The 20,853-nt window shown below is 56.5% G+C and overlaps 1 protein-coding gene across 2 annotated transcripts in view; it reads left to right on the forward strand.

The window, feature by feature from the left end:
- The window catches only part of tio (zinc finger domain-containing protein tiptop), a 72,549-nt gene that overhangs the window by 6,185 nt on the left and 45,511 nt on the right, over nucleotides 1-20,853 (forward strand). The gene's annotated exons all lie outside the window — the stretch shown is intronic.

Here is a 20,853-nt window from a genome sequence, read left to right on the forward strand (position 1 = left end):
GTCCTCTCTTCGCTCGCGGAATGAATCATTTAACGCGAAGGGAGTTTTCATCGCGTTAAACGCGAGAGTAGGAAGAGAGCCGAGTGAGCGCGCGTTCGCGGTCGCGATCTCGCGTTCTCGCGTTCTCGCGTCCTCTCACCCTATTTTCGATGCTCGTAAAACCGGCGTCACTGTATCCGACTGATCCGTCTCCCGATTTATACCAGCGCGAGAGACGAAGCGGTCCGCCGCTGCTCGGAACTAGCGCTTGCTGCCGGATCTTTCTCCGCGCCCCATTCTCTAAGCGCTGCTAATAAATTAGCCGGAGAAAAAAACGGCGGTACGACAGATGCCCGATGGCTGCCATAAAGGAACTGCTAGAGACGCTCGCGGGTGGTGGCAGCACATCAAAGCGCATCCGTATCGTCCCGATGCACCGGCGTTGTTTTATGTTTACCAGGAGATTTGTTACTCCTCCCGGTTTGCCTGACAAACAGTCGAGCGAGATTCTATATACATACGTGTATATCGCTGGTCCATATCCCCGAAACGCATCCGCCTGGTGCGCTTTACTCTTACGTCGTCGCCGAACGATAAATCAGCTTAAATGGCGGCCGGGAGTCGTTCGGGGAACGGCGATCCCCGAGTATCGACGCGTCCGAATATCCGTGGGGTACGTACGTTTCGAAACGACGGAGGAGGAAGAAGAAGACGAGTGGCGGGGCACGGTGTGCTCTCGCCGCTCGGCGACATCGGAATCAACGGGGGAATCGTTCTTACGAATTCCTTTTCTAATTCTCTTTGCGCCACGGCGTCGATCGGTCGAGGAGAACGCAACGGCGTGTCCTCGTACCGGCGACACGCCGTGCCACTCGAAAACGAACTACTACCGCTGCTGCAGGCCGCGACGCGGAGCGGCGTCGAACGTGCCGGCACGCTTAAGTGACTTTCGGTGTTTGGCCTTTGCGCGCGGCGAGAGCCTTTTGCCTTTGCGACAACGCTCGCTTTGCGGCTAGGTTCGCGAACAAGCAGGCGGAGGCGGTAGTGCGTTTGACCTCTTCCTCCTCTGTCTCCCGCTTGGCCATTCCCCGCACGCACCGGCCACCCCCGTCGAGCCGTGCCTCGCCGCGGCGCGCCGGTTCGCACCGACTCCTTCCTCCTTTCCTCGAGTTCCCTCGTGACACTCGCGTATAGCATCCGTCTATCCACGCACACGAGCAAGTAAATCGGAGCGTAACGAGACCAACGAAGACTAGGTGGCTGTTCGGGTTTAGACAACCGCGTTGTTGAAGATGTAGAGGGTGCGAAGTGGCGAACGCGTTTCCGGTGGGAATGAGAAACGAGGGAAGAGTAGGGAGAAAAGAAAAGAGAACGCGATACGTGGCTCGGCCACGCGGCGGTTGCGATCAACCCCGTTGATCGGTGCCAGTCGAGAAGTAAACTCAACGCACGCCCCGCGCAAGCGACGAAAACCAAACCACCTTCTTCCCTTTCCGTTCGCGTCGAGTCCGTTGGCCAGTGCGTTTCACGGAAAAAACAGCGGCCGCTCGAGCCCGTCTTTTATTACGCGCCTCGTAAACCCTTCGTCCTCGCGGTTCCAGTTACCGAAACTGTCCAACTTGTTCCATTATCGATCGAGGGGACCGCGTTGAACGCAAACGATCGCGCACCCCTCATTAAGAAGAACGATCATTCCCGTAAAAATTCTCGAAAGTACCGAGACTTCCGTGCCCGGAAGACAGAAGTTTGCCCGGTCTTCGATAGGAAGTTGGGTGGAATGCCGAGCCAAAACTCGTAAATGCACACGCGGAATTCGTAGAGTGAGACGTATAGAGCAGCGGAGGGAAGGATGCACGCGCGCGCACTCTTTTCGGTGTGCAGCTGCACAAGTATGAGAAAAGTACGACTGTAGGAAAGGGGGATCACGACGGTATCGCGGTACAGTGGCCAAGCTATTCGGCCGTGCACGTACAATCTAGCTACTGTTTCGCAACGAGAAGGCCCCGAAGGGGAAGTAAGCAGTATCTCTCGAGTTTCCCTCGTGGCCCCTCGGTCCTCCGTCCTTCGTCCTCCGGTCGCCGCGATCTTTCTACATCCTCTCCCTCGAGTCTACTAGAGCTCGCCGCTTCATCCACCCTGACGCCCGCGACCCTCCGCGATACTCTCTACGTAGAAGGGAAGATCGTAGTGGGGTTTTCTCCATTCGTCGGTCCGTACGTCTGTCCGTTCATCCTTCTGCCCGCATTTTCTCGTCGCGTCTCGTCTCTTTCCGTCTCGTCTCGTCTCGTCTCGTCTCGTCTCGTCTCGTCCCGTCTCGTCTCGTCTCGTCTCGTCTCGTCTCGTCTCGTCTCGTCTCGTCCCGTCTCGTCTCGTCTCGTCTCGTCTCGTCTCGTCTCGTCTCGTCTCGTCTCGTCCCGTCTCGTCTCGTCTCGTCTCGTCTCGTCTCGTCTCGTCTCGACTCGACTCGACTCGTCTCGCGTGACGGCCTCGTCAGCCGTCAGCCAAGCTCCGTCCGGATCGATACGCTTGCCACCCTTACGACCCCAACTTCCTCCACCTTCTCCTGTGAAAAGCAATGCACCTACCATCCGCACCCCTCACCATCGCCATCACCTACCCACCCACCCTTCTCTCTATCCCTGCTCGCGTCTCCTCTCGTCTCCTCCGCGAACCTTCCCTTCCTCTGACCCCGCGGCAGCGGCTCTCTTTCTCTCTCTCTAGCTCTTTCTCGTCCTGCTCCTTCTCCGGCTGCTGCCTCCTGCCAGCAACCAGAGTCTAGTTGAGTCGAGTTGAGCCACCGGCCGGGTCAGAAGACGTCTGCTGCCCGGGCGAGCGACAGCTACCACCCTCCCATTCAAACACCCACCTCCGACCACCCGATTTTACCACCTCCGCCTCCTCCTCCTCGTTCTCCTCCTCCACCTCGGCCTCCGTCTCCCGCTCTTCCACCTCCTCCACCTTCGACCGTCCGTCCACCCACCCCTCGACCTACTCCACGACTCCATTCTACCGCGACGTGCCGCGAGATGGACAGCTTCGCTTCACCGTCGAATCCGCACTCCAAACTCGCTCACCCTTCTGTATCGTTCACATAAACGGCACACTTTCGGTGTGTCGGTGAACGCTACGGTCCCCTTCGTCAACCACTACCACCACCGTTGCTCGCTACTACCACCGCTGTCAACTTTCTCCTCACTCCCTCTCCTTGGTTCCGCTTCTCTTCTTCGTCTCGTACCGTTGCCGATGCCGATGCCGTTGCCGCTCCTATCACCGTTGCACCATATCGTACCCCCTTCGCGACACCCCATCTCTAGTCCACACTTTTCAGGAGTATTCTACAGTATCGAACGAAGCGAGCGTTTACGCGCGACAGGAACCGCCGTCCTGTCACGGAACGGACTGTAACCTACACTGGACAGCGACGATGCACGGCCCTCCTTGTCTATACAGCCCTTTTCCTTTCGAACATCGTTTCCATCTTACGACGAACCGACGCTACGGTTTCGTTGAACGTGGAAATTCGGGGTAGCTTAATCGCGGGACGCCCCGCGAACTCGTTCTTACGCCCCCCCGCCGGATCTCGTTTTTGTATATGCTCCGCGTCTCGCGCGAAACTCGGAGGAATAAGTAGTCGCGACGATTACCAGTTTCCAACTTTGTCCTTCCTTCGGCTCGAGTGCCTCTCCGGTGCACGCGGCCAAAGATCCCTCGTAATGATTCATTAGTAGTCGAGAGTCAATCGGAGATTAATTAATCGTTTGGATTCGAGAACCAATTAAAGTTTCCTCGACAACAAATCCGTCTGGCCGCGAGCACCGTTAAAGATTCCGATTTGTTTCCCCCGTGCTTTCTCGGAGTCGAACTCTCGAAGCGTCGTTGGCGTCCGCGTCATTTGCTCTGTAACCAAATTAAAAACGTGGCATTCTCCGTGCTACGACGCGCCTCGGCTGATTTTAATCGACTCGAGGCGACCGCCCAGAGAATCTTCCGGCCGACATCAATTGGTCGGCTTTAAGCCGGTGGAATCACGAAATTCCCGTACGTTATCGCCACGTAGGTTTGATGGCCCGGTGAATCACGGTGAACCAGCATGAAACGACGAAACGAATAAGCGAGCGGAAGAGAACGGAGAGAACGAACGAATGAAACGAATGAAACGAATGAAACGAATGAGACGAATGAAACGAAACGGAAGACGAAGCGAGGTGTAGCTAGGGGAAAGAACGGAAGATATTTGGCACGGTGTCAGTTTGCCGCACTCGTCGCTCCTCTTGCCAGAAAGAAGGTGAACGAAGCGCGTCAGGGTGGGTGAAGAAAGCGGGGAAGAAACGGATGGAAAGGGGAAGCGGTAGATCAGCGAGTGTCTGCAACGACAGTAACGACGGACCGACGTCGCGAGCTCGACCACCGTCTCGGAATCTCGAACCGCGCGCGCGTCGAAAATCATATTCCCGAGGAAGGCCAATCGGGCGGCCGGTGACGCATCGATTCAATCGATGTCGATTATCGCGAAGTCGAGTGACGCGATTAGACGCGTCAAAGTTTACTCGTGCCTTCGCCTCTCTCTGTCTGGCATCAAAATTTTCTCGCCGCTCGAGTTTTGTAACGCGAACGATCGTGATCGGCGAGCCTCGTTCCGCGTTTACCCGAGCGGAAGGCAACACGGCGGGGTGAACAATCAGCGGGGAATGCTCGCGCGATCCTTCGGAGCCATGCCCACTTTTTTTTTTTTTCTTTCACCGGCGTGACATACGGTGAAAATTATTGCCGTCGTCCGTGCGCCCCTCCACTCTCCAGCTGTTCTTCCTCTCTGTCGCTCTCCCGCCTTCTTGCGCATCGGACGGGTCGGAGTCGGAGGCGATCCCTGCCTCCCACGATACGGCACTGACGCCATCGTAGATGGGTGCCAGCTATCTAAGGGGTGATTTCTAATTTATGAGACTGGGGCGATGTGATGAACAGACGTCATAAAGCATGTCGCGCCCCGCGTCTGCAGCCTGCCACTCCTCCACTGCTTCTACCTATGCCTCTGCCTCCACCTCTTACTTCGCCCCTGTTCCCAACCCGGTTACGCCACCCTGCCCCGTCACCCGACCAACCGACCACCCGTCCACCCGTCCACCCGTCCACCCGTCCACCCGTTCACCCGTCCACCCGTCCACCCTCCTGTTATCGCTGCCTCCGACCTCTCCGGCCCTCTTCCACCTTCCGACGAACCCTACTTCCAACGCCCCACACCACCGTTCCGTGATTTGTGGCCTCTCGAATTCTCTTCGCGGGCTTCTCCTTCCCGAAACTTTGCCTCTCTCTTTCTCTCGTCCCTCGCTAACTCTCTCTTCTTCCTCCACTCCCTCTCTCTTCCTCGACGCCCCTTTTCTCCTCTTCGCCTCTCGCTTCCCGCACAGGTCTATTATCTCTCCTTTTCCATCTATCTATCTCTCTATCCGTGGCTCGAGCGTCGCTCGTCTATCCGCAACTTGGTTGAATTCTTCATAAGGGCGGACAACACGAACGTTCTTGGAAACGATTCTATCGTATTTGCGCGGTGTTCGAGTTATCAATTAGTTTCGATCGTTCGCGAGCCTGCTCCGAATCGGACGCACGCGGAGCGGCCGCGTTCGAGGGTGCGCGGGGAATGTTGAAACTGCGAGGATGTCGAAACGTTTGGTTTTCCTCGTTTTCCTTGTGTAACCGTCGTTGATGTGTGCCGCGTCGTCGATATTTTTACCGATCGACCTTAATACGAGACGCCTCGCACCTATATAAATGCATCGATGCGACGTCGATCACCGTTGACCCCCGATCAAAAACCGTTGCATCTCATGAATGCGCAATCGGTCCGCGATAAACGGTCAACGCGACTAACCGTCCGGACAATCTGAGAATTATTATTCGCCACCCGACACGAATCGTCTCTGTCGCTTCGAGATTGGCATCCTGGTCTCTTTTCTATTATTCTTTTCCATTGATCGATGGAAGGAAGAGAGCGACCGTTTAGGCAACCGGAACCGGCGAGACGCGCCGCGGGCCTCGCTAAAGATTCGCGCGTTTCGAGTCGAAGTATATCGGCTTACCGGAATCTTAGAAAGGCCGTTGTCCGATCGAGTCGGGTCGGCTCTTCGGATACGTTCGATCGGTGCAGGTAGTTGCCGAAGAAGCACCGAAAGGCGCGTAAGGAGAGAACGACGATCGAGAGCGCGCGGTACGGGGCGGCTCGACTCCACTCTTGCCCGCTTCGATTCGCCTCGACTTTGCTCGGCACGGTTCGGCACGGCCCAGAGAACCTTTGTGAAAAATCGTGTTATAACCCTAATTTAATTTTATGGCCGGCATTACGGCGGATTGTGTTGTATATCGGGGCCTGGGCATAATGGCCGTATATGGCCGAGTATAATAATGGAGAAAGGGAAGGAGGGAATGGGAGACAGAGGGAGAGGGCGAGGACAGCGCGGAGAACGGAGAAAAGACAGAGAGACCGGGGAATAGGTAGGAGGAAGGGCGACTAATAATCAGTTGTAACGCGAACCGTCGTAAACCGCAAAACAACTAGAATCGAGCATCGAACAGGGCACAGAAGAGAGAAAAAAAGCGGACGCCGCGATAGCAACTCGTCCAAGAACGAAGGACGCGAACCAACGAGGGTGTGTATTTATATTTAAAGGGGGTGGAACCTGGTGTATCATTATCTTCGTATCGAAGGGAGTGGAGATCGGTTCGATTCGGTGCCGCGTGCGTCTGTCGTTCGTCTCGGACGTATCGTGATCGGTTCGAGCCGTCTCGCATCGCGGCGAATCCCGTCGATTCTTCCGAAGTTGTTCGAGCCGGACACCGCGATATAGGTGCGGAGTCGCTAAAGCGACGATCGACCGTCGACCGTTTCGTTCCGTTAGCCGCGTTTCTCGTCCCTTCGCGGTTCGCCGACGATCTCAGCGGAGTTTCGATCGATCGGCGAACCTCAAGAATTAAATGGGAAGCCCGAATAAATTTTACCGACGTAAAAGTTTCGGGACCGGGCTCGCGATTTCTCGATACCCGTAAAAGTTCACCGTATTTTTGCTAACGTTCGAGCCGGGCAGTGGGCCAAAGCGCGCAGGGAGGAAAGGAGTAGAAATCGCGGTACGAAATTACTATAATACATCGGGTATATCGAGGTCGGAACAAGAGCCGCGTATTCCGTTATTATTATTGATCGGCACGGGGCGATATTAAAGCGGGCAGAAGGTATTCTCTATATTTACCGCTGGTTCTTCCGAAAACCGTGAAATTACTGATAATCACTGTTAGCGGGAAGTAACGCGGCTAGACGCACCCTTAACGATAACCGCGACGCTATAATCACCGATCCCATCCACCTCCTCCTCCTCCTCTTCCTCCTCCACTTCGGCCAGGCCCTTTCCGGGCCCTTTCCCTTCCATTCCCTCCTATTCCACTCTCCTCCCTTTTGGGTAGGTCGAACGGTCGGTCGGCATACAGCAGATTGGAAGGAAATCATAGAGGAATACTGCTCGGAGGAATGGAACGAAAACAAGACTCGCACGACGGGTTTCCTCTACGCGTAAATTCGAGAGTGAGAGTCAAGTGGAATCGAGTAGAAACAGCGTAAATTCGAGTAGACCGGAGTACGCCGGGCTGGAAGGGAATAGAAGAAAAGAAGAGAGAAGGTAAGAGCGGCGAAGTGAGGAGGAGAGAGGAGAACGGAGCCGAATGGAACGAAAGATCGAGCCAGAGCGGGGTCAGTCGTGTAGCGGGTAGGCAGCAGTTCGAGTTCGGCTGCCGGCCGCCGTAAAAACGTCAATTAAAGTGTTTTATTTGATCCTTCGTTAGAACGTTGAAATGGAATTTTGATTTATGACCGCACCGTTGTTGGTGTGCGTGCGCGAGAGCTGCGGTGCGCTAGCGCGCATACGCGCAAAATAAAATAAATAAGAGGCTATAATTAGTCGGCGGGCACGGTCGAGCACTCGGTCGATCGCCGTACACGACCGGTTCGCGAGCTCGATATACTCGGACGAGCAAACACTCGGACTCGATTTACGCCGATCCATGGAAAATAATAGCCGCGCGCTCGCAACTTTCGTCCGCACGCGTCCCGAAACCGCTCCTCTCGTGTATACCTGTATCGGCTCCACCGCGGCAATGGAACAACGCGCGGCCACGCCGGAACGAAGCGTTTCTACTTTTCGGCAGCGAAACGATTCGGCCGCGAATCGATCAGCGGCTGGATACGGCCGGCTCTTTATCGCGCCGGATTTAATAGCGTGGTTATCGCGGAAAAGGGGGGGGGGGGGAAATGATCGAGAAGTTGAACGACGAGCCTCCGCGAGATGCCCACGCGCTCGTCGATGTCCTCGCGGAACGATTTATTATCGAAAACCGGTGTGCGTTCGGGAGCGTCGAGGCCGAGGAAATAACACGTGCGATCGGAGCGTGCGCTGGAGCGAGCGAATGACCGAGTTAAGTGAAGAAGAGTCGCACCAGCCGTCCCGCCAGCCGGCCGTCCAAATGTTATTGTTTATTGTGGCCCAACGACAGCTTGATTTATCATGCGAGCCGGCCATAGCCATCCGTGAAATAGTGGCATAATCCCGTTGATTTGTGGCTACCATTGTTCGCGCTACCACTCCGCTGAAAGTATTTCTTTTTTTGTTTTTCTGTTTTTCTGTTTTTCTGTTTTGCTGTTTTCTCCTCTCTTCTCTCTCTCTCTCTCTCTCCCTCTCTCTCCCCCTCTCGCTCTCTCTTTTTTTTTGTTTCGTTCCGCTTCGTTTCGTTCCGTTCCGTTTTGTTTTGTTTACACCCGATTATTGTCTTTCCCGTTCGATTCGCCGCTTTCTGCGTTTCCGAGCATCACCGGCGCGATCCGTTTAGAGGACCCGTCGAACGTCGCGGTGCGCGTTAAACGTGGCTCCGCACCATCCTCCCCACGAGTTCCGCGCAAAAATTCGCGCACGGGGTTACGCGGCCCGCGATAACACGCCCCCGTGCCTTCGTCGATCTCCCGATCGATCGGCTCGCGGCTATCGATAAATTGCCAAGATGACGCGATAACTACGGGGCGACGCCGAGTAAGACCGAGCGGGTAATTTGTCGGGGATAACTATAGTTCTTGGGACGAGTACATCGATTCTTCCGACGATAATGCGGACCCGTGCGTCCCGCGGAAATCGTTTCCCTTTGCTTCTCCCGTTCGCCACCCTTTTCTCTCTCGCGGAGGAAAGAAAGGGGCACGCGTCGACGCGTCACTTGCCAATTAAGGTTGGCGCGCGCAACCGGGGATCGGCCGATCGTCGCTTCGAAAAAAAGATTCGCGAGGATTCGAGGGACGGGATGCCGGGCCGCGCACCGGTGCCGGCGCGGTCGAGGGTCGAGTGACAAACAACTCGCGAGTCTTTGAACCCGGTAAGTGGCTTGTTCTCTCGTAGGTAAGTAGCGGTCCGGCCATCGATAAGCCGACCTACTGTGCTTCTTACGCGGACGCGCATTACGGCGCGAAACGGCGGGCGGTCCCTTCCGTTTGACGAGAACCATTCATCCTCATCCACCTACGTTGATACCCACACGCTGCGAGGCCGTAACGCGCACGCAGCCACGCGTGTTCTTCCGTTGGCCGTCCATCTATCAAGCGTCAGAAGTAACGCGGCACCTCTGGCCGGATCGAGGACGAACGCGGGGACGAACGGCGGGAACGCCGCGCGTGGTCCCCGTTCCCCCTAAACCTCTCGTCCGATCGAACGTTCGAACGTTCGGACGTCCCTATGATCAGGGGTTCGTCTATCGGTGACGCAACGTTAGGGGTTGCCGTTACGGGACGAAGTCGGTCGGCGGTCCCTGCGGTAGAAGGGCCTCTGGCGGCTCGAAACACAGGCCCTTTGGCGATAACCTGCCAACGGTTCGCGCATTAGCTCGACAGATAGCGCTGCCTAATCGGGCCTCATAAATTACCAAATTAATATCCCGCGTTGCCGACGCCAGGCTATCCGTCAGGTGTCAGCCACGGTGCAGATAGCAGCCGCCGTTGCCTCCACCGCTGCTCCGCAGCCACCACCCGTTCCCAGTTTCCCTCCAGCGTAGCTGCTACTTGGTCGTTCGTAGCATCGCTTCCCGACGACCGCGGTCCTCTCTCGTAACGAGCATTTCGTTGTTCCAGTTTTCCATCTTTTCCATTGTTTTCTCGTCGACTTGTAAAATCGTAACAGGAGGAGGGGAAAGAAATTCGGAGGACCACCCAAGCTAGGAATCGGCATCCCGTAGGGTTCTACGAGGCTCCTGTTCATAGGCACGGGACGAAAGAGCCGCTGCTCTTCGAGATCGGTTCAGCGTTCCCTTCGTCGGTTCTGTCGTCTTCGTTGCTCTTTTTGTCGTCGGTTTCGACGCTCTCTCCCTGTCAGGTTGTCCACTCCGTTTAATTCGCCCACGCGAGTCACGCGTAAACGCATAAAGGGAAGCGGAGCCGAAAGGTGTTCGCGGAAAGGTGTACTGGTCGGGACGGGACGGGACGGGACGGGACGGGACGGGCGGGACGGGTCCGGGACGGAATGGAACGGGATGGGATGGGACAGGACGGGAGAGAGCGGGACAGCGAAAGCGCGTGAATCGAAACGACGAGTTATTTGGACGGAGCGACGCGGCGAGAACGCGGCGAGAACGCGGCGAGAAACGCGACGAGAGCAGGAGAGAAAGGTCGACCGAAGGGAGGACCGACTCGCCTGGGAGGAGGGAGCGCGTTTACGAAAGAAGGGGCAAGAACCGCTTACGAATTACGCGACGAGCAGCCAGCTACAGAAACCGGCTTCGAGCTACCTCTATGCGACACGGCTGCCAATTAGCGGGCTGACATCGACCTGACTGACCACCGTGCGCTGCCAACCAGTCTCGAACCGTTTCTCTTCTGCTCCTTCCTCGCCTCTTCCTCTCGCCACCCAACCGACTCCCAGCATCTTCGTCATCGATCTGAACGAACCTCGGGACGCGCTTCCGAAAGCAAAACCGAAACGGCCATCGAAATCGAATCGAGCCGCGCCGATGATGCATTTTGGTTTCAACCCCTGCGAACGCGGCGATCTTTCGACGGCCGTTTCAACCCCGTCGATGCGTTTCACCGCCGGTGGTACCTTCGCGGCGCTAATACGCGTGGGCTTTCGACAACGTCCCTTGTCCCCGTGGCGACCGCGACGAGGGGAATTAATTCGCGAGCGACGCGAGCTGGCTTCGGCCAACGAAAACACGTGGCAAAGTCCAGCGAGAAAGGGGGGCTGGGGAGTACCGCGTAACGACCAAATCTTGGACAAGTCTTCCGGCGCATCGGTGTTGGTAATTAATCGATCGTTACTCGTATAATTTACAATGCGGCGGTCATCGAGAGCGAGCGTACGTATATAAAGAGTCGGAGGAGCGACCGCGCGAGTCGGCGGACGGCTTAAACTCGCCGATCGATGTCGTTTTCTCGTGGAGTACCGGTCGCGAGAATCGCTCCATGTATTACCGATCGGTAGCGCGAGCAAGGCAATAATTATTACGCGTGTCGGCTGGTATTATTCGGGTACCTTTTAAAATGTCAATAAAAAGCTTGAACGGACCCGCGCTATCTTTGTCGTTTCCTCTTTTACGCTCCCTTTCCCCCGGGTGTCTACCCGCAGCCCTCGAGCATCGCTTTCTTCTACCATTTTTTTTAATGCCGATGCAGCTGCACTCTTTTCAGAGGAGGCCCCGTCACGTTGCATTACGGAATGATATTTGCTAATTGGGCACGAAGATAAAACGACAACGGCGTGGCAACTAATAACCGTCCCTGCATCCTACGCTTCCCTGCATCTTCCCTCCTCCTCCTTCGCCCGTTTCGCGCATCACCTCCACCACCTCCACCGCCGCGTAGTTTCTCTACCCTGCCACCTCGGCCCCGAGGGAACGGATAATCATACGTTGAACCGCGTCGCAACTAGCCGCAACACTTGGGGACGATACGTCGTTCCCGTATCAGCCGCGTATCTCTTCGTTTTATCGGTTCGCTTCCTCGCCAACTACCTTCCGAACGGTCTTCGGTTGCCAACGGACCGATTCCGGTTTTCTCCGGTCTCTCGCGTCCTATTACTTTCCGCGGAATCAAAATTTCCGACCAAGAAAATCGAACTTTGCTCGTTCGCGGGACACGCATCACCGCGCGAGTTCCCGAGATTTGCGAGTCGCGCTCGTCGGCCGCGTCGAAAGCGAGTTTAAGGGAGTAGTAGTCGAGACCAGACGATACCAGACGAGACGAGACGAGATCAGATGAGACGAGACGAGACGAGACGAGACGAGACGAGACGAGACGAGACGAGACGAGACGCCACAAGACGAAACGAGTTTTACTTAATCGCGTTATTCCGTGGTTATTAAGCCAGCCTGGAGGCGAGAGTAGGTACGGCCCTGAGGCGGTAATAAAAATGAGGGGAGCGAGAAACGTGTGGCTCGATCTGACGGCTGATGGAGACGTCTTCGTTCCAGACAGACGCTTCGGACGTTCGCGACGTTTGATCGACGGTTCTCTCCTCCTTTCGCATACGTTGCTCCCGATCGAGCTCGCTCCTTCCATCTTTCGCGCCTCGTCTCTCTTCTCGTCTCGTCTCGTCCCGTCCCGTCTCGTCTCGTCTTCTCGTCTTCCCGACTTCTCGACTTCTCGTCTCCTCGTCTGCTCGTCTTGTCTCTCACCACTCGCCTGCTCGCATCGCGCTTCGCGCTTCTCGCTTCCCACTTCTCACTATCTACACCGCGTCCCTTTCGGCCTGTCCTCTCGCTTCTCTCTCTCTCTTCGTTCTCCAACACTCCTTCTTTCCTCTTTCTTCTTCTTCTTCTTCTTCTTCGTCGTCTTCTTCGCTTGATTCTCCAGTCACTCCGTCGAGGTTCGGAGAAGGCACTTCGCTGGTCGCCGTCATCGTTCGTGTTTTTGCCGGGCCGCCTATAAATAGGATAGCCGCACCGCGATGCTTCTCCTCTGCTTCGAACCGGAACGCTTTCTCGCGTCACGAGCTCGTCATCGCATTCAAGGTCGCGTCGCTGACGAGACCGAATTCATCCTTTGTCCCACGCGACCGCGTTCTCACCTACCGAAGGTGGACGATCGGCCGGCGTACCGAAAATACCGAAAATTCCGAATCTTAGACACTCGCGACCGAGGGGAGCTAGTCGCCGTCAGTTCTCGCCAGGCGATCGTTGCCGCGAGATCTTGGAGTTTCGAGATGACGGCAATGGCGACGACGACGACGACGACGGCGACGACGACGACGGAGCGACGCGCTCATAGTTAAGTAAACACCGGAGGTTCGTTCTCATAACGGAAAGTTCCCAAAGCGGAGTTACGAATAGAGTTGCAGCAGCCGGTGGAAGATGAGACGCGAGGAAAACAGGCTAACAGGGGCGAGTTCGCCGTTTTATAGTCGAAGATACGGTCGTCCTGGGTGCACCGGTTGGAAGGCAGCCGCCGCCGCGAGGCGAGCCGCGGAGAGAGAGAGAGAGAGAGAGAGAGAGAGAGAGAGAGAGAGAGAGAGAGAGAGAGAGAGTGAGAGAGGGAAAAAGAGGAAGAGCGAGAAGGACAGTCGGAACGAGGCGAACGGCGAGGCGAATGGCGAGGCGAATGGCGAGGCGAAGGTCGGGGAATCTCGAAGAAGGAGCACGGACTGCACAACTTGATAATAATAAACTGAAAAAGGAGCAGAGGGCCTTATTTTAAAAGGGAAATGCGGCGGCGCATTTTTATGTCTTCGCCAGAACTTTTCATCTCTCGCGCCTCCGGTAAAAGGGGACGCTCGACGCTGCCGGTGCTGCGGTGGTAGCGGCGATAGCGGCGGCGGCGGCGGCGGCGGCGGCGACGAAGGGGGTTCGAGGGACGCGGCTATCCGTGGAAACCTCGCGAAAACTAAAACGAACGGGGGACGAGGAAGAGACACGCGAATGGTCCGAAGAATCGGTGGAACGAGGACGGCGAGATGGGAAGACGGCACACTCCCGGAGGGGAGAGAGTCGGGAGAAGAGTGTTTGGAGGTGGGATTGGGGGTGAGTAGGAGGTTAAAACGTGGAATGAAACGGCAGACTGCCGCTGATGAAATTCATAATTTAGATCCAATGCGCTCTCTGTACCTCGTTTAGAATACACTGCTATTTATAGTCGAAATTTTCCTTCGGTACGATCCACCCTTCCCGTGCACCGTCGACGCCCCGCGGCAACAACCGCCCGTGAAAATGCCGGTGGGAACGCCTTCCGCGTATCCGTCCGCTTCTCGACTTTCCTTTCGTTTCGTTTCGTTTCGTTTCGATTCGATTCGATACCTTTTCCCTTCGTCTCGTTTCGTCATCGTGAAACGAGACGTTCGTAGCGGACCGACGATGATCGAACCGTGGATCAACGGGCGGACACGTCGCATTACGTATTCCGAGGGGTACTCGAGACGATCGAGTAACACGCATCTCTGGAAGAACCGAACAACGCTCCCTCCGCCGATGGTTCGCCGTCGCGTTTCATCCAGCAGTTATCCCCCCCCCCCCCCCCCTAATAGGATGTAACATTATACGACGAGTCGCGTCCACTCGAATTCGCGGGCTTTAACGGTGGCCGAGCACGGAACGGCGAAGGCATAGGTCCTCGCTTCGCGAGCAATCCTCTTTCCTCTCGCAAGCGGGGAGAAGTGCCGCGCGCGCGTTCTCTCTCGGAAGATCGCCGGCTTCGTTTCCGGACCGCGAGCGAACGGATCCGCTGAGTGGCTGCCGGGCGCCTCGCCGATTTTTCGCCTCCGAATACCACCTACGGGGCTACTCTTACCGCGAGATGCGTCAGCGGAGAGGGGGAGAGACGCTGGTGGCATCGTAAATTGACCGTAATTGCGTTCAATGTTACGCGCGCACGAACGGATCAAAGTCAATTGCTCGAAGTGACAGAGTCGCGGGGAACAGAACGAAACCAATTGGTTCTCTCCTCGAGCTGGTGCGTGCGCGTTCCTCGCGAAAACTCCCGTCTTCGCGGACTTCGCGGCGTCCCCGGCGTTCGGTCGAAACGATTTTCCACGGGATTTCGGCTCGCTCGAGATTAGGAATCGACGTCCCCTGAATTTCGTCGATAGAATAAGTCGCGTGAACGACGGGCCGCGAAACACTGCGCTCTCCGTCGAATGACGGGGAGGACAAAGACGAGCGTGCGCGTGCAGACAATAAGCGTTAAACTCGAATGGCTCGACGCACAAAGCCGCGCGCCGCTCGTAGAAGAAAATCTAGAATATGGAAAGAGAGAGAAAGAGAGAGAGAGTGAAAGAGAGAGAAAGGGGAAGAGGAAAGAGGGAAAGAGGAAAAGAGGCGGTCCTGACAGGGAGACGACGCGTCGATCAAGCCTGCCCGCAGAATCGGCATTCAGAGCTTCCTTTTTCTCCGACAGGCTGGACCGATCGTTAGGAAGCCGAGTGTCAAACTGTCCGGCTTGTCACGGCGTGCGCGCCGCTGCAGTTATCGCTCCTCGCGGCGCGCCGTTTACATGCTCGAAAGGGGAATGCGAGATGCGCCCGCGCTGTCTCCGGAAGATGAACTCGTGCTCGTCAACGCCAGCAGGTGTCCGTGACGGTGACCCAGGATCGAAGGACCGATCCGCGAACTTAACGCTAAATCTTCCGCTCGGCCAATCGTACCGCTCGACGATTCGCGCTAGTTACTTTTCGTCGGACAGATACGAATGTCGCGAAGGAACGCATCGATCGATACCGTCCGGCCGATCGAGCCAGCCGGCTAAACGTTCGCGACGCGACGAGACCTCTCCTAATCATCTTTCTGCACGGCTCTCGGGACCGCTCGGCGCGTCGCTGTCGGCGCCCCGCGGACGAAAAGTAAAAAACGAGGGAAACGAGAGAAGGAAAAAACTGAGAGAACGAAAGGAAGGAAAAAGGAGAAAGTCGACGGGTTTACCCACGATAAATCGCGCACGGTGCTCAGGTATAAAGAGGACCGTACTTCGTTCGAGAATATTTCCCCTCTCGCTTGTTATCCTACTGCTCTTCCGCTGGCTCGTCGTATCCTCCGGGAACGCGCCGCGCGTATCCTGCCCCGTCGAATCGGGCAACGGCAACGGCAACGGGAACGGGAACAGCAACGGCAACCGCGGAGCAAAGAGAAAGGGACAGAACGAAGAAAGAAGGGCAGCGCGAAGGAGGCAAAAAGGGTTGAGAGATCGGGCGGAAGATAAGACTCATAATGAAAGGCATTCATTCCACCGCGAACCCGACACGGTGAACTTGAGTGACGTGGTTGCAGACAGCTGCTCAAACCTGCTCGGTCCGCACGCACCTCCGTCCATCCGTCTATCCATCTATCCGTCTATCCGTCTATCCGTCTATCCGTACGTCCGTCCGTCCGTGCGTCCCTTCTCGCATGATCTCCCTTATATAATATCGTATAACCGTCCGAACCAGATACGCGGACGCTCCCCGGAATCGAGCCGATACGAAAACGCTAAACGAAACGCCGCGCGGCGGGCTCGTAGCCGGTCTTTCTCGATCTCGATTTTATCTCGAGGCAGAAGGCGCGGCCACGCATTGTTCAGCTATCGTACCTTGGGATGCTCGACGCGCCGTTGAGTTTTACACGGTTGTCCGCGATGCGAAGCGAAGCGAAGCACACGAGTGTTACGCGATCGGGGCGAATACCGCGCGGCGCATCTTATAATGTCGCCGGCATTGAGACGGCCGGTTACCAGAATCGCGCGCGTATCGAGAGATCGACCGAACCGACACAACGGACAGCAGCCGGCCGGCAGCGCGCTAGTCCGCTCGCTTTCTTCCACGTCGAGGAAAGTCGACTCACCCACGATGTGCAACTCGGTTTTCGGACTGATTCTAAACGCAGAGCGGTAAATCTTTCCGCTCGGTGGACCTCCTCGAAGCACGAAACGCGTCGCTAGAAGCCCACACACCGGTCACGGTCGACGAACATGGCCGCGGGAGTCTTCCCCTAAAAACCGATGGAACACGTACGAACGGTGTGTTTGCCGCGGTATATCCGCGCGCGACGTCCGCGCTCGCACACGCCGGACGACGCCGATTTCGTTCGAGGGATTTCGATGGATGGTTAAATAACCTTGACCGATAAGAAACTCGGAGGTCTGGGTTAGGGTATCCCGAGGAGAGAGAGGACTTCTAGTAACGGTGATGCAACCGCGAGAGACCACGGGACGCGATTGGAAACGTTCCAGTGAGGGTTTTTTCATCGCAGTCAGGTTTTACCCCCGTCCGTGTGCTACCGACCGTTCCTTCTGTTACTTCTTCGCAGGCTCCGTCGAGGTCGAGGCTGGTCCGGGAGCGTGACGCTGACAGAATTACGCCGGGGCCCTGGTTCTGCTCTCGGCGTGTAGCGAGACCCGGAGCAGTCGAACCCCTCGGCTCTATGGCTCGCCATAAATATCGGCGGTGACGTTTAGGGAGAAAAAAGAATCTGCCGGCTGGGAATCGTGGATGACCTCCGTTTACGAAACGGCAGCTAGGAACGGAACGGGCCGGCCGGCTACCGGTCGTTTCGATCCTCCGGCTCTCGAGCGGATTCCGCAAGGTCCGACTCCGTTCGCGACGGATTCGTCCACGCATCGACGTGGGTCGCGGCTGTGGCACGATCGACGCGAGCGAACATCGTCGCGCCGATTCTCCGAATCATTAAGAGAGGTTCGACCTCGGTCGTGTAACCCTCGTTTTCGCCGGGTGTATAACTCTTTCCGCTATCGATCGCATCATCGTCGCTCCGAAGTTTGCAACGACCCCGCTTATCCGGGATCTCGCCGGTGCGGATTTATCGGACACGTACGACAACGACCCGCGTCCGCCGTCGTGCGTCGTTTAAATTCGTACGAATCGACCCGGCCGTGGGACCGCATCGAGAAATCGTAGCTCCGCTCCGACATCCGAGCTGGACGAGCGTATCCGCGCATCGCGCGGAAAAACGGTTCGTGTTTACAGCGACGTTTCCTCCCGCGCGTGTTTCGCCGCGCTCGCGGTGCGTTCCGATCGGCCGACTCCCTCGGGAGAGGAGGGCGGGAAGGAGAGCGAATTTTATCGGTGTTTCCACGGACGATTCCCCGGTCGCGTCGCGAGCCACTGCGAAAACCACTCGGAGAACGCGTCACGGCGTTGTTCTCGAGCTACCGCAGCCCGGCTCGTAGGCCGTTCATCCTCGCTTCGGGATCGTCGTTGAATAAGCGACAATTTGTATGACAATTCCTCTGGATGGTCCGGTGCATTGTGTCGGCATGTGAAAGTATGAACGTGGGCACGGTGTATCCCAGCATGCTCGTTGCCTCTTTGCCTCCGATTCCCGTCTCCTTCCCTCCTCCGGTTTCGATCTCTTCTTCGGAACCACGAGTGGACGAACGGTGTCCCTAGAAGTATGAAGCCGAACGAGAGAGAGAAAGAGAAAGAGAGAGAGAGAGAGAGCTACGAAACGCGAACCGAGAGCAGCGGAGAAACGAAGTGGAAGCTTCGGTGTATCGGGACGAGAAAGCGAGAGGCAAAATCGACGATCGTCGACAGGGGGAAGGCGGCGGTGAGCCAGCGACAGAGAGAGAAAGAGCGTAACAGAGGGGGGAAAGAGACGCGTATCGTTGCTCGAGAGATCACGATCCACGGAGCAAAAGCAAAGGTCGATCCGTGCTGCACGTTGCAGCACGACCGTACCACGGCGGTAGGACGAACGTTTATTAGAAGCGCAGAGGAAGCGCCTCTGTGACAAATGGCGTGGTTTCATTGTTACACGAGGACCCCCGGGCCCACCGGCAGGGCCACAGGGGCCCCTCTGCGACGTCGTAAATCTGACCAACGCTGATGGATAGAAATCAGAGCGGTCGGTGGCGCGCGGTTTTCACGGTTAAACGGAACGAAAGGAATGCCGGAGATACGCAACGCTTCCATCTCTCTCTCCCTCTCTCTCTCTCTCTCTCTCTCTCTCTCTGTCTGTTTCACTCTCTCGCTCTCGGCTTCTCTTTCCTCTTCCTCTCTCGATTCGAGGAAACCGAATCACCGTTCGAACTCGTACGCGCACGACCGGTTCGTCGATGATCGATCAGCTCGTATCGAATCGTTTACGAAACAATGGACTGAAATTTCGCCGATGATCGGTCGAGGAGCATTCCCTCTCGATTCGTTCGTTTCGCCGATCGTTCGGGGCCGCGGGTAGGGCGTCCGTCGTTCCCTCCTTCGGAACGCGGATCGGGAGAAGCTCTCGCGATCGTATCGTAGAACGATTCTAGAAAAGGCAGTGAACGTCGCGAAAAGCGAGAAGAGTTTCCTCGTCGAGCGGCGAGTGGGCACGAGTCTATCAATCGATCCGACTTCTCGGAGAAACGAAGGGACCCCAAGATGGCTGCTCGGGAACGTAATACACACGGGCCCCTGCCTTCCCAGCATCAGCGACTTAGCATAAATCACTCCCGCTCCGCTCCAGTCGCCGTCTCGCTCCCTCGTCCGCCGGTTCGCTCGTTCGCTCGGTCGCTCGCTCGGCCGATATCCGGCTATGGAAACGCGACCGTACCGCGAGCACAGCCCCGACATCTTTTCCTTCGAACGATTCGTTTCGATTAACGCGAAAACCGGCGATTCGCGCTCGTCCGTTTTATCGGCGGCGTCGAACCCGGCACTCGCGATACGACCGTGGAAACGAGGGAGAGGGGGATCGGCCGGTCGCGCGACGGATTCGGAAACTAATTTCCACGGATCCGAGGTGTCGGTCGGCGGTTTCATTGGAATCGCCGATGCGAGCGGGACGTCGCGGGATAATTGGTTGGAAACGCGCGCGAGGACGAAGAGAAAGGTTCGCGTTTCACCCTGGTCCGTGTTGGTAGCGCGCGCGTGTAGATTGTTCGCCGGCTAGGCTGGTACGCGCGGCCTCGATATTACGATCCGAAGAGATTCGGGGTAAGGAGGAGCAAGGATGACGGAACGAATCGAAAGGAAAGGAAAGGAAAGGAAAGGGGAAGGGAAGAAAGATTCGCGAGAGGTTGGGCGAACAGAGCAAACGGACAGGTCGCTTATTTATGGCAGCCATACTTCAGATATATGAACTGGTTCCCGTCGAAAGTTCGGGACGCCGCGTCTTTCCAGTTCAAAATGTATAGAGAGGTGTCCCGCCGCTCGCCTTCAGCGGCAAGATTTGCGAGGGGTCACCCTCGACGCGATATCACGCGAGCTTAATTCTTCGCTCGGTCCTCCGGATGGAAAGCCAGCTAAGGATGCCATCTCTAGCCGAGTTGGCGCTAACCGAGCGAGAGATCCTTTGAAATTCCATCGATTCCCCCCGCGAACGTCCGTGTCGTTCGTTCACGGAAAATTCTCTTCGAAACTGTGGCTCGCGGTCGAGGATGATTTCGGCTCGACCGTCCGTTCAACGACGGAAAGTCGTGTTCGCGGCTCGAGCAACGAAGAAGGTCGAAGAACGGGGCGGCGGGAACGGGGGAGCGAACGGACGCCACGTTGTAACGGAGTGGAGCGGAGCGGAGCATTGGGGAGAAGAGAGGCGATGGAGTAGATAAATAGATGGATGGGCAATATTATAACTCACCGGCTGTCATCCTGTACGGAGAGTCAGGCTGCTAATCAGACCCTGGCTCGCTCTCGCCCCTCGACCGACCCTTCACGAAAAATGGATTTATTGCCGTTCGCCTCGACTTCGGCACGCTATCGAGCTCTCTGATCCGTAGAATGTAACCATCGTCGTACTATTCGCGTCGAGGCTTCCACCGCGAGTCGGTCGTCCCTTTTCTACCCTGTTCTTCGTCCGCCCAGCCCCTCCTCGTCCATGGTTCTTTTCTTCGGATCTTTTAACGCGATCTACCCCCGAGTCCCGACGACTCCTCGTGATCGGTCTCTCAGTCCGAACTCGAAGGAGACGCGC

This window comes from Nomia melanderi, chromosome 1, assembly GCF_051020985.1.
Source record: "Nomia melanderi isolate GNS246 chromosome 1, iyNomMela1, whole genome shotgun sequence".
Lineage (NCBI taxonomy): Eukaryota > Metazoa > Arthropoda > Insecta > Hymenoptera > Halictidae > Nomia > Nomia melanderi.